This window comes from Paroedura picta, chromosome 8 (assembly GCF_049243985.1).
Source record: "Paroedura picta isolate Pp20150507F chromosome 8, Ppicta_v3.0, whole genome shotgun sequence".
NCBI lineage: Eukaryota > Metazoa > Chordata > Lepidosauria > Squamata > Gekkonidae > Paroedura > Paroedura picta.
The window spans coordinates 24573157-24596118 of record NC_135376.1 but is presented as its reverse complement, the minus strand read 5'-3'; the positions used below and the strand labels follow the sequence as shown (position 1 = coordinate 24596118).

The following is a 22962-nucleotide window of genomic DNA, read 5'->3' as shown; positions in this document are numbered from 1 at the left end:
ACAGTCAAGAGTAGTTCAGCAGTGGAATAGGCTGCCTAAGGAGGTGGTGAGCTCCCCCTCACTGGCAGTCTTCAAGCAAAAGTTGGATACACACTTTTCTTGGATGCTTTGGGCTGATCCTGTGTTGAGCAGGGAGTTGGACCAAATGGCCTGTGTGGCCCCTTCCAACTCTATGTGTCTATGATTCTATGATTTCAGCATGTTGTCAGTGATGTCATTAAATTTTTAGCAATGCCCAGCCCCATGCATGGTGAGTTTCCTACCAGTTGCGAGACTTGTGCTGGCCGTGAGCTTCTGATGGTTGCAACTAACCCGTTCCTCCAAATTTATGTGAACAGGTTATAAACAGGTGATCAGTCTGTTGATTAATCAACAGCCGGAGTGCCCCTGGTGAAATGAGCCAACTCAGCAGGTGTTTGAGCATCCCTACTGTTGAACAGCTTTGCTATTGGGCAGTGGCTATGGCGTTTCAGTTCTGTTTCTTTCTGCCTTGCCAGTCACTTTTGCCTCTCTGCAGTAGGCAAAATTGATGCTCTCCCAGGGTCATGGATGTCAGGTCCTTAAATAATGTGGTACTTAAATAATGAGGGACTATGACTCCTATAAGCATGAAGTAACCTTAATGATGATCACACAGATTTAAACAAGCACCAAGACTTTTAAAACCCCTGTATTTTTAATCACTGGCTGACTGATTAATTCACTCGCTTTTGATATAGGCAAAACGGTGGGAGGCACTGCAGCTTGGTCTGTTCTTCAGCCAACTGGTGTCAAGTCTAGAGGCTATTTAAGGTTGTCTCACCTTATAAACCACGTGTTTTGCTTTGACACTTCTCTCTCTCTGTTTCTCCTTTCAGTGTAGGATTAGGCAGTCAGTTATGGCAGCTGAGCAGGAATATTCTGGATATCAGAGGGAACTTTTAAAAACCTGCTTCATATATTTTTTTTAATTTATCTATAAAATGTATAGATATACATTTAAGATATAAGAGCCTCTTGTGGCGCAGAGTGGTAAGGCAGCAGACATGCAGCCTGAAAGCTCTGCCCATGAGGTTGGGAGTTCGATCCCAGCAGCCTGCTCAAGATTGACTCAGCCTTCCATCCTTCTGAGTTCAGTAAAATGAGTACCCAGCTTGCTGGGGGGTAAACGGTAATGACTGGGGGAGGCACTGGCAAACCACCCTGTATTGAGTTTGCTAAGAAAACGCTAGAGGGCGTCACCCCAAGGGTCAGACATGACTCGGTGCTTGCACAGGGGGTACCTTTACCTTTATAAAATGTATATGTGCTTTTCCACCCTCATTTATGGCACTAAGGTGGATTAAAACATGCATAATAAAATATGTCTTAGAAACCATATTGAAATTATGGTTTAGAAACCATTAGAAACCATTTATTAAAACCATATTGAAACCATATTGAAATACACATAACTAATAACATAGCTAAAATAGGGGGGGGGGACAACCATTAAAAGACAGGGCAGGAAGGAGAGTGTACTGAGGGACTGCCAGATGAAACAAACAAACAAAACGATTACCTGCTGGCAGAAGATGGCAAGAGAAGCGGATAGATAAGTCTCCCTGGGGAGAGAGTTCAAGGGCTTTGGAGCTACAACTGAGAAGGCCCTGTTTTGGGTATGCCATCTGCCTAACTTCAAACAGTGGGGGCAATCAAAACAAGGCCTCTGATAATGACAATAGTGGTTGAGTGGGTTTGTAAATAGGCCGTTTTTGGCCCCAAATCATATAGGGTATTAAAGGGGAACACTAGCGCCTTGAATTATGCTCAGAAACCGATTGGGAGTAGGGATGTGTGCTTTGGGCCGCCTCGGCCAAAAAACCTCCACAGCATGGCTGCTTCGGAGACAGATCGCCTCAGCAGACCAATTTCCAGAGCCCTTCTAATTTCATCCAAGTGAGTCTACATTCTAGCATCTTGTAATGAATGATAAGGTGATGGATAGTGGATGGTAAAATAGATGGCAGAACAAATGGGTGGGGCTCACTGGATATTAATATGTCCCTGACCCCAACCAAAAGCCTGGCAGAAGTGTTCCATCTTGCAGCCCCTGTGGAATTGTGCTAACTCTGGCAGCTAGACCTTGGTTTGTCCCACTTGTGGAACAGGTTGGATTCACAAGACGTATGGCCATAGTGGGTCACACCCACTGATTCATTCAAAAGAAACAGGCAGCTAATTTGAACACTTGCTGTCCTGATCACATTGTATGCTGCAAGAAATCTGAGAAAAGCTACATATCTCTGGCTTTGTATATACCAGGAAAATAAAAGTGCAAATAAAAGTGCTGGCAACAGGATTCTCGCCCAGTATGTGGAAACATCCCACATAACTGTCAGAGCAGCAGCTGGCAAGTCCAGACCCCAGACCCCTCTAGTTGTGCTGCCACCTGTCCGAGCTCTCTTAGGGTCGGGGGCAGCCTTGGAGGACAAGCAGAGGCAGTATATTGAATGATGCTAGGCTCTGCGCCTTGTCAGCCGCTGCCACTGCTGCTTGTTCATCAAGGCCACCCATGATCTGCTCAGGGCTTGGCCAGCCTCTGAAGCTGAGAGGAGTGGTGGCTGGTGAGGCCCGGAGCCAAGCTGCATTCACCACCGCTGCTCATCCTCTGCGGCTTCTCATGGTCTCCTGAGGATTGGGGCAGCCTTGGGGGACAGGTGGCAGCACCACGGCAAATGGGGTTCAGTCCTGATCCTCGCCAGCTGCCGCTGTTGCCTGTTTTTTGAGGCCACCTGAACCCTCCAGAGGGAGGGGGCAGCCTCAGAAAATGAGTGGCAGTGGAGGCTGGCGAGGCCCATTTGTCATGTTGTTGCCACCTGTCCTCCAAGGCTGCCCACACTCCATCTACTGGTGCACTCCCCAGGGCAGGCCTATGGACATCACATCTATAGTCACGTCCATTGGAGGGGGCATGCCAGTAGATGTTTCCACTTAGAATCACAGAATCATAGTTGGAAGGGGCCATACAGGCCATCTAGTCCAACCCCCTGCTCAACGCAGGATCAGCCCTAAGCATCCTAAAGCATCCAAGGAAAGTGTGTATCCAATCTTTGCTTTAAGACTGCCAGTGAGGGGGAGCTCACCACCTCCTTAGGCAGCCTATTCCACTTCAATAACATTTATCTTCCATTTGAGGAGAGATTCCCCCCAGCATGATTTTTAAATGATTTGACTAATGTCATTTTCTGCATCTCACTGTACTGCAGGCTTGCCTTTATCCTGCTTTGCCCTTATTTCATTTTGTAAAGTTCACCTGGGACTATCAAATGAGTTGTCTGAAAGTCACATCTAACACTGTAACACCTCTCACCTGTACCTTCCATGTTTACCTTCTTTTCCTACTGTCTCTCTCACACAAAGTCTCTCAGCTCTTCAGTTTGGTTTTCTTTTAATTTTAGCATATGTGATCCCTTTTTTGGATTCATTCTTTGAAAGTGTTTTATCCATCATCTGTCATTTTAAAGGCTTCAGATCCTGTTTTTAAGGTCCAGGGATCCACAATCATGTCGTCCTTGAGCCCACGTGGCAACTGGGAGAATCCATCACATCTCATGCACTTGGACTGCTTAGTCCACCAAAGGCAACAGAATCAGCAAGCTGGACACTCCATTCAAGGAACTTTGCCTGTAATTAACCCAGACCCTAATTGTGTAAAGGTATCAAGGGTGGCATCTGTATACCTGTAAAAGATTTCTAGGATCCACCTATTGCTTTTGTCTAAATGTTCTGGTTTCCCTGTGTCAGCAATGAGGGCCTTAAACTCATGAAGGCAACTTTGCATTTATTAACTACCCCCCAGGCAAGACAAAATATGTATTTTAGAAAGCCACCCTTTTCAGTCTTGTGTCAGACATATGACTTCGGCAACCTCCTCCCACTGTGCATGTTCTTTCAAAACTGTATCCACCAGGACTTCTGATCTTGGCAATTTGCATGTTATTTTTCTAGCCCTCCCCCAATCAATAATACTTACCTTTTATAATTTTTAATCCACTCTGCAGGGTTTTTCCCCTTCCTCAGCCAAAAGCCTTGGATGTGCTCTGAGTCTTAAAGCTTGTCATCTTTCAACATGTTCCAGATAATTATTTGACTTCTTGTAAATCCACAAGCAGTTCTAGAAAAGTTGCATTAAAAAAATAAACCTTTAATTTTCATCTTGCTTCAAAACTACTGTTAATTATTACCATGGAAAATGTTATTTAGTGACTTAGTGCCTGATACGCTCCCATCGGAATGAACTGGTAGAGACTCATGGATTTACAGGTACTACAGGACTGAGTAGGATTTAGCCCTTAATTTCCAAAGGCTTACTATAATGTGAGTAGATTTTGCACAGCACCTCTGTATGGTGTTTTGCTTAGTACAAATATTCTTCTTGGGGAATCTAATGCAAATACATAACAGTGGTATAGTAAAATCAGATATGGAAAAAATGCTTGCTGTAGTAATTTCTTATTTTGCAGTACTTGCAAATGTACTATACCTCCTTCCTTCTTCCCACAATCATTTCTAGGGAGTCAAATAAATAAATAAGTCAGATACATATAATCACAGAACTTACTCCTAGGAAAGTGCTCTTGTATTTGCAACCAACACACCTTCAACAATGTACACCTCCTTCAGGAAACACTGATTTAGGTAGTCTAACTCAGGGTTAGTCAACCTGTGGTCCTCCAAGATGTCCATGGAGTATAATTCCCATGAGCCCCTGACAGCATTTGGAGGACCACAGGTTGACTACCCCTGGTCTAACTTATCAGGCTTTGCTTATCATACCAATAGGATTTCCCAGATAATGTCAGATCGCATTGTCAGTGGCAGTTGCACCTATGGAGCTCAAGAACATGTGCCCCAGTCTTTTGGTCCTTGCATGTCTTTAACCAGTGGCAGTGTAGCATTGTGCGCAGGTTGTTCATGTATCATGACAATACAAATGAGTGTGGCTGAAAGTATCCATAATTGCAATTCCAATGAAAAAGAAGTCACCAAATTGAAAGTTAATACATTCACTTATTTTATTTATTGATTTATTATGGAATTTATATGCAACCCTGTCTTCAGATATTCCTCTTCCTCTCTTTCATCCCAGTTTCTGGTTACTTTCATAGGTACCATTTTCTAGCTCTACTTTGCTTGTTATTCTATTCATTTTTGTTCCCACGTTTCTTCCATCTCATGCACAACCACAGCATTTTCAGCAAATACTAGTGTCTCCCCATTGTGATAACACCATATTGCAATGGACATGATGCCACAGCTTCAGAACAATACCAAAATGGTCATTTCTGTCCCCACAATCTCCCACTGGTTACCAACCATGAGCTGGCAAGCCTACAAAACAGAACATATACAGTATTTGCTGACGTATAAGACTACTTTTTCTCCCTGAAAAACATGCCTCCAAGTGGGGGGGTCGTCTTATACGCCGGGTGCACTTCAGTTGGGATAGACATAGCTGCCCATAGTGGCCCATAGTACTGTATTTTGAGTGGAAATGTTGGGGGGTCGTCTTATACTCTCAGTCGTCTTATACGCCGGCAAAAACGGTAATCATAATTCCAGTGAAGGCCCTTATGCTGATCTAAGACTGTAATAAAGGTCTGTCTGTCACTGAAGACCCAGATTGTTCCATCTCCTCAGTCTACCATGGTTTACTGTAAATGTTCTGAAGTGGTGGTTGAAATAGGGCACACCGTCCAGTTGCATGGGGGAGGGGAGCATGGCAACTATGGTGGCTGAGATGAGAAAAATGGTGCCAAGCTGGGGAGGATTTACAAGAATGTGTACCTTCCTATTCACAGTTTATGTGCACATGCTTGACTGTGACCTTTCTTCCAAGATAATGTAAAATCAGATTTAGGAAAGATTGTAGCAATACCCGGATTGTAGATCATTATGGGATGGCACCCATTGGATGTGCAGTGGGCAAAACACCCATACACTTCAGTTTGAATACTGGTCTAACTAGTCAAGTCAAACTTTATTGCACTAGGCCATAGGCCATCACAAGATCAGATAACAATAAAATTGTTCAGAACAAACACAGATCTGTCACGGTTATCACTTAACCAGAATAAAAATTACACTTAACCCATACATTCTGCTCATTAGCCCACAGTATTTGCCACAGGTCCAGCTCAAATCTTTCTTGTGGCCAAAGCAAAGGTGGCAACCCTTTGTGTCACAAATGGGTCCGTATCAGAAAGCAAATACCTTAATTTATCATGAGCTGAAGAAAATGCCCCTGGAATAATTTTATTTAGAAATTTCTTCCTTGGATCTGTGTAATGTGGACATTCCAGTAGATAGTGCGGCAGATCTTCAACTGCTGGGTTCCCACAGATACATAGACATTGTAAAAGAGGAATTTGAGCATATCTCCTAGTCAGAACAGAAGAGGGCATTGACTGAAATCTCAAGGCTGAGAACGCTACCCTTAGCTTGCTCACATTTATATTACCCAGATACAGGGCTCTGCTGTGATCTTTTTTAAGGCGCTTAAACCATGGAGAAGTTTGAATACTGAAATGGACCCAAACCTTCACCTAGAGTCCTCTGCAACCATGGCCAAGCAGACTTGATTTGTCTTTTATACTGTTCTTTCCTTCCATTCCAAGTTGGGCTGAATATTCCACTATGTTTTCAGAGGCTTTCAGAAAACCACATCCTTTCCTTTAAGCATTAAGCCGCAATGAGAAGTGAAACACAGCAGAGCTCTGATAAATCAGTTCGTTTGGTGAAGCATTATTGGCAAATTGGCAATCGTTATCGGAGATGGCCACTTATAGGCTTCACTTTAAAACAAACTGCCAAAAGTGCAATTATGCCCTAACAGCCGGGTTTTAGCAGCAATATCAAACAATTTACAGTAATTACAAAATCCAGAATAAATATGGGGAGTGCCAGTCGGTGATAATAATTAGGATACATTCTCTGCTCAATAGTATAATATTTATTTGGGTATCATTTCAATTCAAATGAGAGAAAGGGGAGGGAAAGGGGGGCTTCTAGTCCCCTGCTATGCAACACTGAAAAAGAACCGCAAATTTTGCTTTGTTTTCTTGCCTACAATTGTTTCCTGTCTCTTTTTTTTTCACATAAAGCTCTATTCCCCCCCCCTCCTCCCACCAAATGTTGCTTTACTGGTTTAAAAAGTAAAGGCAGGAATTATGTGAAGTTGGGACTGTTGAATAATTCATGAGTTCTGATTGAATGGGATCATTATCTCCAGCCTTACAAGCTAATAAATACTGTCTATTGCCTAGATATTGTTTTGATCTAATAATGTCAAGGGGGGGGGAACCCTGACTCTCCCTCCTTCCCAACTGATGCACCCTAAATTAGGGAGGAGCTCCCTGGAGAATTCGTAGTTGAAATGTGTTTGTTTTCTTCATGCTGACTTCTGGGGCTTTATTTGCTACTGACTTCAGTGTTCCTTGGAAAGGGCGAGTGTAGTATTAATGGATCATGTTCCTTTCTTTAAACAATTATGCCCATCTCTGGCTATGCTGTGGATTTTGTTCCAGGAAGTTCCCCTATTTTCCCCTATGAATTTATTATTTTTTCTTTTCTTTTTTTGCTTACTCTACAGTGTCATCCTAAATGGAGACATACTCTCCAAAGTCCTAAGTCTATAGTCCTAAAATAGTATAGTCATAAATTCAATCCTCATAAATTCAATCCTTCCCAATCTTGGAGAGCTGGGAGAAGAGAATAAGCCAAAGATTCCCTGCAGGTTTGGCACCTCTGGCATGCCTGGGGGCATTCTACCACATCAAAAACTGAACCAGTTCATTTGGCATCAACAGGTTTGTGACAATCTATGGTTCATGAACTGCACACATCACAAATCATGAATCAGACCACATTTTTCTGGCTTTTGCCCATCTCTACAACTAACATAGCCAGGACCTTGAAATAAACTGTAGCTGATAGTGTCTGTCCTGCAGGTAGTGACAGAAGTATCTTAAGGCAGTGGTCCCCAACCCCCGGTCCGACGACCGGTACAGGTCCGACGATCAGTTGGTACCGGGCCGCGGCTCCTCCTTGTCCTCCTCCCTGGCTGCTGCCTGGGGGCTGCCCTGCCACTCTGCCGCCGGCTCACCTTTGGTGCTCTCCAGTGGCCGCCATGGCTGGGGCTTCCCCTCGGCGTGGCACTGAGCAGCTGCTGATGGCAGCGCCCTCCAGCGGGCGGCGGGAAATCAGAGGCGCCAGCGGGAAAGCAAGTGGAGCAGGGGCTCAGGCGGCAGTGGTGGTGGCATCCCTTGGCAAAAGACTACCCCCCTGGGCCTCAGTAAAACTGTCAAGCATTGACCGGTCCCCGGTGATAAAAAGGTTGGGGACCACTGTCTTAAGGCATAGCTGCTCTACATGTTCTACCTCTTGTCAGAGAAGCCCATCCCTAGAAGCAGGGAATTGCCCCAGCACTGTACAACATCTCCTTGTGGAGGCCAGGTTAGTCATATCACGTCCACTGGTCTTTCATGACCTTTAATGGTTTTTTAATGTTAATACTTTTATTGTTTTATGGTTTTTCAAATGTTGTCACATGGTGACTGGGACTTTTGTGTTCTATTTTATAAATTTTAATTTGGATGAAGACTGGTTGTATTTATTGCTATCTTTGTGATTGCTAAAATTGCTGGGAAGTTACATGCACTAGATAACTAAATATGAGAAAAGAATCCAACCTACTTCCATCATTTATAAGGACATCAGTGAATGTAAGGATTAGAAAGGAAATGAAGAAGGGTGTCTCGGCTGATTTCAGCCTTGCCAAAGTGTATTGCTATTCTGCAGGAGGGAGGGGGGGAACTCTCACAGTTTAAGCTTCACCATGACCTGGTGCTGCTGTGATCTCAGTTTTAGATCCACATTTTTCAAATTGTTGAAGATACTTGAACTTTTGCCACCTGCTTTTTAGCTCAGTGAAGTCATGGAATTTTAGGTCAAGAACACTCATTGCAACTTAGACTTTTATTTGAATTGTGAGCCATTTTACCTGTAGGGCTCCCTCTGATCTTATTATGAGCACTAAACTTTGAATGGGACACTGAATGCTGTCACAAAAAGGGATTATCAAGGTTACGCCACTCAGTGGGGTGCCTCTTCCTGACCTTATCTTACTGCTTCTCTTGATGGTGCCTTTCCCTTAATGACAGATACGCAACAGACAACTGTCTGCTTTAATATGGGCCCACACATTCTTCGGTGCTTTCCTCTTCTGCCTTTCAGTGGCTGTTTCCCATAAAGAGTAATTTTTAAAATCTTTCCCTCAAATGGCTAAGAGGAGGGGTGAGCCAATGACAGTCAATGACAAAAGTAACAACAAGAACACCAGACCACATAAGCAGCTGCCTATCCAGACATATCAACAATATCTATACCAGCAGTTGTTTGGGTATCTTAGAGGACCTGAGTGGAGTGAGTTGTAGTAAGTTGCCTTATAGTCATGCTTATCATATTTGGGTATGGTTCTGACAGCTATCAAAGAACTTAGTAATCATGTCCCCCTGGTTCTCAGCTAGCAATATAGTTAAAATATAAGATCTCTTAGTCCCTGAAAATTACTTCCCATTTCCCACTGTCACCCTTTAGGTAACCCAGTTGAATGTGTTTTCTCTGCATAATTCAGGTAGAGGAACTGATTATCCTTAGTCTAACTTTATTATTATTAATTCTTATTCTTATTATTGGATTTATTACTTGCCGCTCCCAGGAAGTTGGCTTGCAGTGGGTTCCAACATTAAAACTCCCCAATAAAATATATCCGTCCCCAACTAAAACCATTCTAAGTCCAATGACCAACTAACTTTCTCCCCACCCCTCTGTTCGACAACACCCCCATCTGATGCCTCAAGGGAGACACTGATGTCCTGGCAGAACTGAGGAGGGGCCCTTGATCTTACTGCCACCTGGCCTCAACCAAATGGCCAGTGGAAGAACTCCATCTTGCAGGCCCTGCAGAACTTTGCAAGCTCTGTCAGGGCCTTCAGTTTTTCCAGAAACTTGTTCCACCAGGTTGGGGCCATGACCGAAAAGACCCTGGCCCTTGTCAAGGCCAGGTGTACTTCTTGTGGGCTGAGGGCCAGCAGCAGATTCATACCTGCTGAACGCAAGGCTCTTCAGGGACATAAGATGGCAGGTGGTCCCTCAGATATGTGGGGCCCAGACCACAGATGGCTTTAAGTTTAACACTTGGTTTTGGCCTGATCTATGGACTGGGACTGTTTTAGAGGATCTTATTGGTGATCCTCATCTGAAACAGAAGAAGTGATACTCCCCCTGGCCCAGTTTTCAGCCGCTTTTGATATACTGTCCTGTACTAGAGATGGCTGCAGGACCTAGTGAATACTGGGCTGAAATCTCTCTCTCCCCCTCTCCCTCTCTCGCTTTTTCATGTGTGTTCCCTCCTTTGAACTTATCCTTTTCTTCCCCTGGGAGCTTTCTTATGATGCAAAGGTTGGATACACACTTTTCTTGGATGCTTTAGGAGGCTTTGGTCTGATCCTGCGTTGAGCAGGGGGTTGGACTAGATGGCCTGCATGGCCCCTTCCAACTCTATGGTTCTATGATTCTATATTCTGAGGTGCTACTAATTCAAGCAACATGAACTGTATTATCTTACCCAGAAGTTTAGAATGATGGAAAATTTCTTATGCCACTAGCAATACCAACACATGCTTCATGATACAGTGAAACCTTGCTAATGTCATAATGACTGGAAACCCCACTGGGAGCTACTAAATTTTGTGAATTAGCGTGTAACTGGATAAACAATACAAGAAGAAAAGATAATACATCACAAATGCATCACCTTTAGAGTGCTAATCTCCCTTTAGGCAGTCTTTGGGAAAGGGGAAAGCTTAAGCTGAACCACCCTTGGTGCAGCCCCATGTGGCTCTGAGGCCGAGAGCCATGGATCCCTCTCTTTTTAAATTTGTGATCAGTATTATATGGGCAATCTGTAACAAACTACTTAGCTAGCTCTTCAGTGAGGGAGTTCAGCAGGGAAGTACTGGATTTGTTTATGACCCAGTTGTTGGCAACATCCATTGACCACCTACTAATTATCCAGTTCCAGAACCTGTAGCAAGTGTAGGGGAAAAAATGCTTTCCTCCCCAATTTGGGGGGACTGGATCATTGAGAATATGTGACACCATGGCTGAATCTACAGTTTTGTAAGCACAACTCAAGGGAATGTTTCTGATTACTATCTCAATGTATTGGACTGTTGTGCTCTGGAGAAAAGAGAGACCACAATGTGTAACCATTTACAAGCTATTTTTCCTGCCCACGCTTGCATGCTGCTCAAAGAACAGGAGCGAGTCCCCATATGCAGTTGTTTGCCTGTGGTCAGCAATGAAGTATTTCATAAATTGTTCAGATTAGCTACAGAACAGAAAATCTGGCTACTGGGAGAAAGAGAATGCAATTATCCTGTCATGGTAACAGGTGCATCTTCAATGTTAATTATTCAAATTGATCAGGAATATGTTTTATGAGTCTGATGGTGTTGTTTACTATGTACACTGTCCAACCCAACTGGGATGATATTTGTACAGTTTAATTAGCTTCATTTATTGACCTCTGTGATGGACCACACTTTTTAAAAAGTACAAACAACTAAGGGACTGCGAAGGGTTAATTCTTCACACAAACAGCGAGCTTAGAATGACAGGCTGTTCCAAGCAATCTGATTGGTTAGCATTAGCTGAGCAGAGATAGATCTGAGAGCTGCTTGCTGAGGAGGGAGTCAGTCAGATTTCTGCCTTGACTGAAGAGACTCTGATTTCATCCTTAGCTGAGGGAATTTCAGCACAGGTATTTATTTATTCATTCAATTTATTTCCTGCCCCTATAATTAAAAAGATAAACCTCCACATAAAAGTTAAAAACCACAATTGACCCCCCCACCCCCATTATAAAGCACAATGGTGAAAAGGCCAGGCGAACCTCCCGAGGGCTGGACATCATCAACAAATTGGTAACCACAGAGCATAAGGCCTTGAAGGGGGAAAAAGTAATAGGAGGTCCCTCAGGTATATGGGTCCCAGGCTGCAAAGAGCCTTTAAGGTCAAAACCAGAACTTTGAACCTGATCCAGGACACAACTAGCAACTAATGCCAAAAATGGGGGTGGGGGGGAGTTGGCAAATAGATGAAGACTCCTATTCAGGCCAAAGGAAAAGGGATAGATCTTCTCTAGAGAGATAATTCCTTACCCAGTCAAACAGGGGGTTAGGTCTGAAGAGTGCAGAGATCCCTGGTCTGGTGTGGTTAGGAATTTCCTTTGGAGATCTTAAGAGATAGTAAAAAACTCAAGATGAGTACTGATGTTTCAAGAGAAGGGATATGGGTACTGAAAAGATTGCTGCTTACTGTGGAAAGTGGCTTGCCTTTCTGGTTGTATTGGTCTGAAGCAGCAAAACAAATTTTAAGTCCAGTAGCACCTTTAAGACAAAGAAAGTTTTATTCAAGGTATGAGCTTTCATGTGCATGCACACTTCCTTAGATACAATGAAATGTGGTAGTCTTCCTGACCTCATAAGGCATCATGTTTTGCTACCATGTGTTCACCACAACATGGTATGTTGATCTTCCCCATTTTATTTATTTACAAAATGTATATCACACCTTTCCGCCCAATCAGGTGGCACATGCATGGCTGACCTTTAGATGACCTCTCTCATGAAGCCACTTGTTATGCATATAATCATACTTCAATTAGTATTGCCAGCTTTTGTTCAGGAAACTCCTCAAGATTTGGGGGCAGTGCCTGGAGAGGGTGGAGTTTCCGGAGGAGTGGGGCCACAGCAGAAATGTAATCTCTATGGAATACCCCAGAATCTTCTTTCTGAAGTTGCCATTTCCTCCAGGAAAATTCCTGGAGAGTCAAAAACCCTGTCCAAGAATTACACAAGCTATGTTGATTGGTTCCATGATTACTGCCTGATAAACAGAAACACAGAGTTCGAAGGACCATATAGGCCATCTAGTCCAACCCCATTCAATGCAGACTTCTGATACTAACCAAAATCATGGCCTTTTCCAATTATCTGCACCACACTCATTGTCCATCCAACCCTTAAACTTGCAATATATGCACTGTAAGTGCAACTATATGGAATACCGCATGCTACTCAGCAGATTTTAATAAAAGCAAAACTATGGTTTTCTCTATAGAGCCTCTCTCTCTCTCTCTCTCTCTCTCTCTCTCTCTCTCTCTCTCTCTCTCTCTCTGATGGGATTCTCTGCAGTTCACAGGAGGGAAAAAGCCATTCCATCTGCTGCTTCCGTATCAAGTGCATACAGTATGAAAGGCTCCCGGATCTAAAGATAATCAAGATCACGTGCCTGAAGAACGAGCCAATTGTATGCAGATACACGCTCCATCAGTGTAAGGTTAATGTATTCCTTGTTGAAAGCATATAATCATTTTGAAGTATCTGCTGTGTGTGTGTGTGTGTTTCAAAGAATGTAAAAAAAAAAAGAAGAAGCAGATCCTAATTTTATGTGCCTGGGAGTAACTATCTAAGCTTCAGGCAATACAAACGTTGCTATTACTGGGGAGTAAAAGCTCTGCATAATTAACAAACATCATCATCCTTACAGCGCCTGTAGAATGTGGTAAGTTCCTTGCCTGAAGGCTGCTCTCATCTTACTCTGTTTACCCTGTCCAAGATTAGATTAGTTTAATTATTATGAAAAAGACTGCTAAGATCTCGCAGCCTAATTATGCAAATGTTTTTAAATGTTCACAAAAGTAATTTATTTATTTGGGAGATAAATTGCAGTCCTGACGACGTACAAGCTGGGTTATGCGCCCTTAGGCAGGTCTTTCACCACACATATCAGTCGGATCTCGAGATTACAGCGTTCTATAAATACATAAATGATCTGCTCCTCCTTTTTTTTTTTTCCAAAGGCAGGTTTTATTGTTTGTGCAAATGATCATAATCCCAGAAAGAGCGATTACAGGTTTAATATGCAACCAACCTTGTTATGAAAACAGGACTACTCAGCCAGAATCATTTATAAAATGCTAACAGCTAAAAGATTCCTGGTAGACCTATTAAGGTGCACCTGTTTTATGAGGCTTTGGATCAAATCTCTTTCCAAGAGTTCTCTTATATGGAATGCTGGGAGCACAATTGCTCCAGAAATGGTCCCTTCTCCAAAATAAAACACAGAGGGCCCTTTTGAAGCTTTCAGCTATGAAGCAATGGCATCAAAGGTTACAGTGTCAGTCTCTTAACTCTGGATATAGGTAGACAGCTTCCTCTGTACTGATGGGTTATTTTTATTTGCATATATATCCAGCTTGTCCTTCTACCATGCTATTTGAAGCGGCATACATGGGGTTATTTCCTTTCCCCCTCCCCCCCTCTCTAACCCTGCAAGGTAGGCTAGGTTGCCAGATACTGACGGATGCAATCCACTTTGTGGTTACGCAAGGCTCTGGTGACAAGAGAATGTGAACTGGTCTAAAATAAAAGTTGCCTTTGGGGAGATCTGGAAGAGAGCTTATTAATAAGCCTTCCTTCAGAATGTGATTAGAGTTTCTTTTTGACAATTCCCAGAGAACAAAACTTTCTTTCAGTTTTTTCTCTGCTACCTCAGCATAGTCAAGGATGGGAAACAATTCAGGAGGAAACAGTCATGGGAGTCAATAACACAAATGTTTGAGATGTAGTGTGCAATAAAAACAGGAACCTGTGTTGTTGTTTTTAAAGTGTGGGGGGGAATCAAGAAACAAGCATGTCGAATTTTCGGATCGAATTTCTTAGAGCAGGAAGGGTTTTCTTTGGCTCTGGAGAGCCGGTGCCCCTCTGGCTTGACAATGCCCAGGTGAACAAGTGGTTCAATTTAGGACAAGAACATTTCCCAGTTAGCTAGATATTCTGTGCAACGGCCTCTGTCCATGTATATTAGTGGATTGCAGATAAATCACGCCATGCAAAATGAAAAGGGTTAAATTAGCCATCCCTCTTTGAGTACCAATCCCCCTCCCAAGAGACATGAAACATGGTACACAAGGTTTAAAAAACAACACACCACCACCACTTTTTTCAATTAATCCTATCTCCTACTTCCCTCGTAAGAACTGATCAAGTGCACCTCCAGTGTTAATGTCACAATGATTCATTAATGTCTTTTACAGTCAATGTTTATTTCCCCGGTTTGGTTGATGCACTTCATTAGAAATATATTTCACGAAGAACAATGCAACTTGTCTCCATGATTTGTATATAAATTAACTGCTGTTTAAATAGGCAGGTTCTGCATGGAGATTATACCTAGAGTTCTCTTGCGTATTAAATGGAGGATGTGAGCGATGGTATTAACTGGCTGCTATGACATCACCATTATCATGGATATCCGAGACATTAGAAGCTGCTGACTGTCATTTAAATGAACACATCTCAAGTGCACCTGCTTTATAATTATTCGTTTGGAGTGGGATCATTAACATATTCCTTAAGTCATTTACAGGCAATTTGGTTCTACATTAATGCCTTCCCCCCATTCTTTGTAACAATTAATGATAGGTATATATATATAGAGAGAGAGACATGGGTGTAATATAAGAGAGTTCTTATCATAGTTCATGCACAACATAGAGGGCTTGTGTATAGCCCTCTCATTGTGCTGGATACATCAAGTTGCCTTTTCAGTCATTTCCTGATGAGCTACGTAGCACATAGGAACTGTGCTTAGCATTTATGGCATAAGGAATAAGCTATCTGCTGAAAACTTGCCAGTACAAACTTGCATTTGTACACCGATGATCTTCAAAACAGGGGAAGCAGCAATGTCTTGGAAGGAGGGTTCCATCTCAGAGCCAAATGGAACATAACTCTGGGAGATTCAAAAAGAGATCATCCCAGTGTATTCTGAATGAGGCCAAGAACAACTGAGGCCCCGCATTCTGATCACTTGCTTGGCCTTGGGTTGGAACAGAGACAGGTAGAAAAAGCTTTTATCCAGCTGCCAGGATGCTAAGAACCAGGAGGAAAGAAATCCTAGCATTTCCTTTTCATGGCAAAGTATACAGACTTCTGTAACCTCCACCCCCATTAAGTTCCCTTTCCCCTGTCAGAGCCAATACCTGGTCCTGACTGAACCCTTCACAATTGAGGACAGCTGTGGTCCAGATTCACCCATGCAAGGAAAGCCAGGACAGAGAGGGGACCAAGACCCAGGAAGATCACTCTGACACAGCCAGGAAGAGGAGGGAAAGGGTGGGGGGGGGTCAGTAGACAAGGCCAAGCTTGGACTTCGGGAAAGCCAAAAGAGAATAGGATAAAAGGCAATCCTGAGCTGTAAGGGGGAAAAGAAGAGCAGGAAACGAGGAGGCTTCTAGTTCCATTTAAAGTATCTCGGAGCAGCTGGAAGGAGATTAGAGACAGGCCAGGTGGGGAAGGGTCCTGGGAAGCCAATAAAAGGGAATGCTGCACACCTGGCCAGAGGCAGGAACAGATCATGCTCAAGCCAGGGAGAGGGAAAGTATATAGAGAGTCAGTCTAGGGAAGGAAGAGACTCTAGCTAGCTTCTGGAACCCACTCTTCTTCCAAATCCTGAGGCTGGTGGGTGAGTTGCCCTCTGATGGTGGGATGGTGGGTCTTGTAGTGGGGAACTTTTACCCCCTCCCCATACTTGTCTTCTGTCTACAGTGGCTGCAGCTGTTTCTTCAACCATTATTAAACTATTAAGCGATGCTAACAGGATGGTTGAAGCACAAACATCACTACCTGGCAGATATCTGGAATTTTAATAAGATGTCTGCCCCTGCAGTAGGGATGCCAGTCCCAGGTGGGACCTGAGGATCCCCTGGGTTTCCAGCTCATCTCTAAGCAACAGAGATAAGTTCCCCTAAACAAAAGGGCTATTTTAGAGGGTGGACTCCATAGCATTATACTCCACTGAGGTCCCTCCTGCTCCACACCCAATGTCTCCAGGTATTTCCCAACCCAAGGATGGCAGCCCTATAAGTCAGCTAGATAACCCTTTCAGAATAAGGGCAGGATGAGTTGTCTGAGTATTTATTTTCCTGAGCCTATCCAAAATTCAAAGACATTTTGGCTCACAATGTACCAAATTGCAGACAGCCTCAGAGGCTCAGCCAGTTCTTATTGTTTCTTTGGCTCTAACTTTAAGTTGTGTTGTCCAAATCTGAGTTTTATATATGTAGTAGAATGAAAGCCTGTTGTAGCTGATACAATGGGAGCTAGTTGGGGGGGAGGGGGGAGAAGGGGGGAAGTAGCAAAGAGAGAGGGAGGCAGAAAGGGAGAGAGTGATTAAGGTAGAAAGAGCTTGGCTTTGGGAAGAGGAAGAAGAAGGGGAGGGGTTGTCCAGTCTGTAAGGGCATGAGGTTGAATATGTGTGTTGTGTGGGTGGTTGTGGTGGCGTGGTGGCAAATGACGGCATGGGTGTGGAGAGATGGTTGTCAAGAACCTGTGATTTGGAATGTTAGTTGAATGTGGGAGAGGACTGAGTTTTGGGAATTGCGGCATAGTGGTTGCAGATGAGCTTTCCATGTCTTCAGATGGACACTCTTCTTAGGGGGAGATTACATGGCAACCAATTCCTCCCAGCTCTGCATCATTTCCCTTCTTGTGTGAATTAGGCCACAGACAATGAAATGTCCCCCTGCCCTAATACACATCGGGTAGTCACAGTACACAGGTGTCCACCCTGCTCCTACAGTCTCCATTTTTTTTACTGTGCCCACATGCTTCTTTCACTGTTACCCCTTAGAAGAAGAAGGGCTGGATTTTGTACCCTGCTGTTTACTACCAAAAGGAGTCACAAAGTGGTTTACAAACACCTTTTCCATTCATCTCCCCACAATAGACAACCTGTGAGGGTGGAGGGGCTGAGAGCTCTGAGAGAACTGGGAATGGTCCACATTTACCCAGTAGGCCTCAGGTGTCTACAAGCAGTTTAAAATCACCTTTCCTTCCTCTCCTCATAACAGACACCCTGTGAGGGATGTGGAGCTGTGAGAGGTCTAAGAGAACTGGGAATGGTCCACAGTCACCCAGCAGGCCCCAGTCTCTGGATGAAAACTTTGGTTCCAGTATTGAACTATTGGCATTGAAGATGTTACCAGAAATCACATGCACGCGTGTCCTGTGGCACGTATATTTTCAGCAGTGGGGAAATAGCTTTGTGAGAAATTGGTAACATAGCAAAATGGATCATTTGCCAATGTTTTATGGGGTGATTATACCCTTAAGAAGTCAGCACAGACAACAGGAGTATAGTAAAAATAATAACAATCCTTATTAGAAGGAAAATAATAAAATATATCTAGCACACTAGCAAGCAGCCGCGTTTGACGTGATCGACCATGAGTTACTAGCACACCGCCTCGCAGGGATAGGGTTAAGGGGCACAGCTCTCAGATGGATATGCTCCTTCCTCCCAAAGGAAGGGTGGGAATTGGGGAGATGTTGTCTGGCCCTTATCGACTCCCTTGTGGGGTCCCTCAGGGCTCAGTACTCTCCCCCACGTTTTTTAACATCGTCATGCGCCCTCTGGCCCAGCTGGTAAGGAGTTTTGGGCTGGATTGCCATCAGTACGCTGATGACACCCAGCTCTGTCTCTTAATGGATAGCTGACTGGACTCTCCCCCGGATCCATTTGCCAGTTGTTTGAAAGCAGTAGCTGAATGGCTCGAGCAGAGTCACCTGAAACTCAACCTCTCCAAGACAGAGGTCCTGTGGTTGGGTCATAGGGAACCAGGTGAGGAAGCACGTCTACCCTCCCTGGCCAGGACACAACTTAAGATCACACCCCAAGACAGAAATTTGGGGGTGACCATTGATGCCTCCTTAACACTCGAGGCTCAGGTCAAGAAGGTAGCAAGCCAGGTGTTTTTCAATTTGCGCCAAGCTCGGCTACTAGTGCCCTACCTGTCAACTGAACACCTGGCCACAGTGATCCATGCGACAGTCACCTACAGAATAGATTTCTGTAACTCACTCTACGCTGGCCTGCCCTTGTGCAAGGTGTCATCACAGGTACACCTTGGAGAGCCCACATCCAACCTGTGCTGAGGCAGCTGCACTGGCTACCGGTTATTTTCCGGTTCCAGTCCAAGGTTTTGACCTTCAAGGACTTACAGGTCTGGGCCCGGTGTATCTGAGGGACCGCCTGTCATTCTGTGCCCCCCGCAGGGCTTTACGCTCTGTGGGTATGAATTTTTTGGTAATTCCTGGCCCCAGAGAAGTGCGCCTGGCCTCGACTCAGAGGAGGCCCTGCCTTTCAGCATTCCGCAGGGCCTGTAAAATGGAGCTCTTCCACCAGGTCAGTGGTTGAGACTGGGCCGCAAGGTCGATCTGCCCCCCCCCCCCAAAAAACATTTATACTATTGTAGCAGTAGCTAAGACCAACTTGCTCCCTCATTCTCCCTCCCCCTTGGTTGGGTATTGGGGTTGGGTTAGTTTAGGTTATCTGTTCTACCGCATCTTGGTTTATTGTGCTCATTATGTTTTGTTGTTGTGATTTTAATGTATGGGGTTTTTATTGGGGTTTTTACTACTGTAACTCACCTCGAGCATCTGGGGAGAGGCGAGTAACAAATTTGATGATGATGATGGAAAATGAAGTGGGAAAAAAGTTTCAGTATAATTACCAGTCTTGAGTAGTGGATGGGCAGAGAGCTGCAACATGAACCCGAGTTGGAAAGCACAGAGTGGAAAGCACGGGATCGGAAAAGCACGAGGTTGAAAAGCACAGACGGGCTTTGTGAAGCCACTGTTTATATATGCTTGGGGGAGGGGGCTTCATGATGTGGCCCAGGTGAACACATGATGGAATTTTCCATGGAGCAGGATGTTGGGCAATATCCTGGCCAGGTCCGAAGATGGTTGTTGATGGGCTTAGTCAAAGGAGTTAATGGGTCTAAGAAAGGCAACCATCATGTCTCAAAGGGTCTAGCAGCTGAGGTTGGGGGAGAGATTTCCCCTGGCAGAGGGGCCAAGCATGAGTCATATTTGTAAGACAAAGAGGTTTGCCTAGGAGCCGCTGGCCAAGCCACTGAATCAGAAATACAATGGGATGGAGGAGAAGGAGGATAGCAATACATGTGTCAGGCAGAGGCTGCCATTCTGAACCTGTGGCTAAGAGCAAGCTCTTAAGATGGAGTCTGAACTGGCTTGGTAGACTTTAACAGTGTCTGGCTTTGGCCCAAGCCTAGACTATTACAGGATGCCACTGGTTGTTGAAGACCGTATGCCAGTCTGGGACGCAGGGGTCCTGCCATACTTAACAAAGTGGCAGGTTTGGCACTTGGGTTTTGTAGTGAGTCTTCTTTTAAAAGTCCTGTTTCATTACAAAAAATGTATCCATTAACATAATATGCCACAGTTTATGTACCAAAAGGTGTCTTTGAAAGTATATGCTGTTTCTTCTTCTGTGCTAATATAATTCTACTGTAGCTACTAAAAGTAATAGCAGGTGCCACTAACTTTTAGATGATTTATATTATACCTGCAACAAATATGGAATGTATTTCTATACCTATTACTGTATGTATTTCATTTTGTATATTATCCCGGGATTCTTTGACAACATTGCATTCCCACCACTGGTGAAAAAGGGTGCCTATTTTCTGCCTTCATCTTGAATACTTATTTGAGATATTGGCCCCCATTTTAAATAACCTAGTTGGAGAAAAGTATCATCTGTAAAGGACTTTAATACTTATCCTACTATTGCCATGCTGTATAGGTCTTGCACATTTTTACCAGCTTTCCAAAACCTACAAAGGTTGTTATATCAAAGACAACTGAAGGATAAAAATAAATGACTATATATACCACGGCAACAATGACTCTCTCTTAAAAGAGGCTGCCTCATTCAGCAAGCATTTCAAGAAGGTTAACTGAGAAGATATTCATAACATCTAAAACATTTCTAAACCCCCTGTTTTATTAGTAGCTTTCAGCTCCCACCATTCCCCATCCCAACCACTGAATTATGCATTTAGGAAGTTTTGGTTCAACTGAAGGTTTTGTTTAAGTTCAGAGAGAGAAGAGTAATAACTTGCCAATATTACGGCTGATTTCATTTTCAAATCAACATTATCACATCATTACAGATTTGTCAGTTTTATGGAACAATTATTCAGTTGGTTTATTTCAATTTCCAATTATTTCAGATTCCACAATTCACTAAGAATGCATTCTCGTTAACTTTCTTTTAATTGACTGTTTCTTTCATAATAACTTGTTTAAACCATGAGGGAAAAACCATGTGGCTAGAAATGGTTAAAGTACAGTTCACAAATTTATTTTGTGAATGGCAGCATTCACTTAATCCAGACCATCCAAGTAAAATGCTTGCATGTCAGATGGCTGAAATGAAAACTAAATATAATAAAATCATGTTTATGGGGGAAATCATCTAGTAGAACAAATGCTTTATATTTGTATTTTTTGTAATTAAATTCTCCTATTAGGGGAACTAAAAAGACTTCACTGGTACAATCGAGGATTCAGTCTTGGTGTGTTCAAACTGCTACAGTGTGCAACCAATGTACTTGAGTTTGTTTGACACTTTTTTTAAATGAACGTTATCCCTGAGTCAAGTCTCTTAGGGTGTAACATAAACTGAAATGCTTCCTTGCATTCTTTGAACACAGCCCAGCTATTTTCATATGAACCACTAGGTGGCAATACTTGTAACCAGAATACCTGTGACCTTTTTGTTTTGAGGCCAGAATTTTAATACTATACGCATTTATCACTTGTGTTCACCTAACCACACTCATATCTCATCAGCTACACGCAGCACAGCCTGGCCACCTTCTTACTTGTTCAGGCAACATTCATAAAGGATATTTTTCATTGTGATGACACCCATCTCACACAAGCCCTAATTATGCATGACTCACTTCTAACAATTGATGGTTATAGATAGGCTCCATGTGGCAAAAAGATGCATCCAGCCAATGCAGATTTCAATCAGTCATGTGCAATTGTTGAATACATATAAAACCCTGTTCTGCAGATTGTCCTTCCTGAAAAGGAGTAAGTGAAGGCCCATTAGCCGTGTGACTAGTGGGAAAATAATTTCCACTCCTTTATCAGCACCAAGCAACATTTGGCAGACAGAGGGAAGTGATCTTCAGATAGAAACTTAACTGAGTTTTGCTTCTCTCTTGTTAGGCATTCACCTCACAAGCCAGAATCATATAGCCTATAATCTGGCACATTGTGCTAAAACAGATGGTGCCATGGTAGGAAAATTACAGGGTAACTATGTAATGATGTGACAGAGGTTCTGGATGTAAATTGACCTGCTAAATTTTGGATGCGGTCAAAAAAAGAAAAGAAAAAAGGAATGGCAAGGAATACGATAATCATATCCAACCATCGCACTCCTTTACATTGCGTGTTTGAAAGAGATTCTAAAACAGCCTGAGCAATCAGATCTGCGGGTGGATATGGACTCTTCAATCCAACTTCTAATTATCGTGGGTAAATTAGTTCCCCTAAACCAAGAGGAGTCAAGCTGCAGCCCTCCAGATGTCCATGGACTACAATTCCCATGGGATGCATATTGGCCTTCAAAACCTCAGCCTTACCAGCAGGCATTATTTCCACCTTGCCAGGATTCAGTTGCAACTTGCTTACCATTAATCATTTAGCCACAGTGATAAGATGCTGGTTCAGGACCTTTGCAGCATCACCAGGCTCTTTGGATAAAGAAATATCATAACTGATGACAGCGTATTACAAATTCACAAATGATTTCCTCCGAGGGCTTTATTAGACATATCATAGGGGCCCTAGGAAACTCGAAAGGCAATTTCCAAACTGATGATAGTTGGTCTCCTACAGCAAGGGTAGTCAACCTGTGGTCCTCCAGATGTCCATGGACTACAATTCCTGTGAGAATTGTAGTCCATGGGAATTGTAGTCCATGGAC

The 22962-nt window shown here is 43.5% G+C and overlaps 2 long non-coding RNA genes across 2 annotated transcripts in view; one reads left to right on the top strand and one right to left on the bottom strand.

Moving 5' to 3' along the window:
• The window catches only part of LOC143843122 (uncharacterized), a 35456-nt gene that overhangs the window by 2600 nt on the left and 9894 nt on the right, over positions 1–22962 (bottom strand). Inside the window, exon 2 of the long non-coding RNA XR_013233461.1 lies at positions 3995–4135. This is a non-coding gene — a long non-coding RNA (uncharacterized LOC143843122). The remainder of the gene's footprint in view (positions 1–3994; positions 4136–22962) is intronic.
• LOC143843121 (uncharacterized) overlaps positions 11510–22962 on the top strand; it is a 45796-nt gene continuing 34343 nt past the window's right edge. Inside the window, exons 1-2 of the long non-coding RNA XR_013233460.1 lie at positions 11510–11845; positions 13281–13420. This is a non-coding gene — a long non-coding RNA (uncharacterized LOC143843121). The remainder of the gene's footprint in view (positions 11846–13280; positions 13421–22962) is intronic.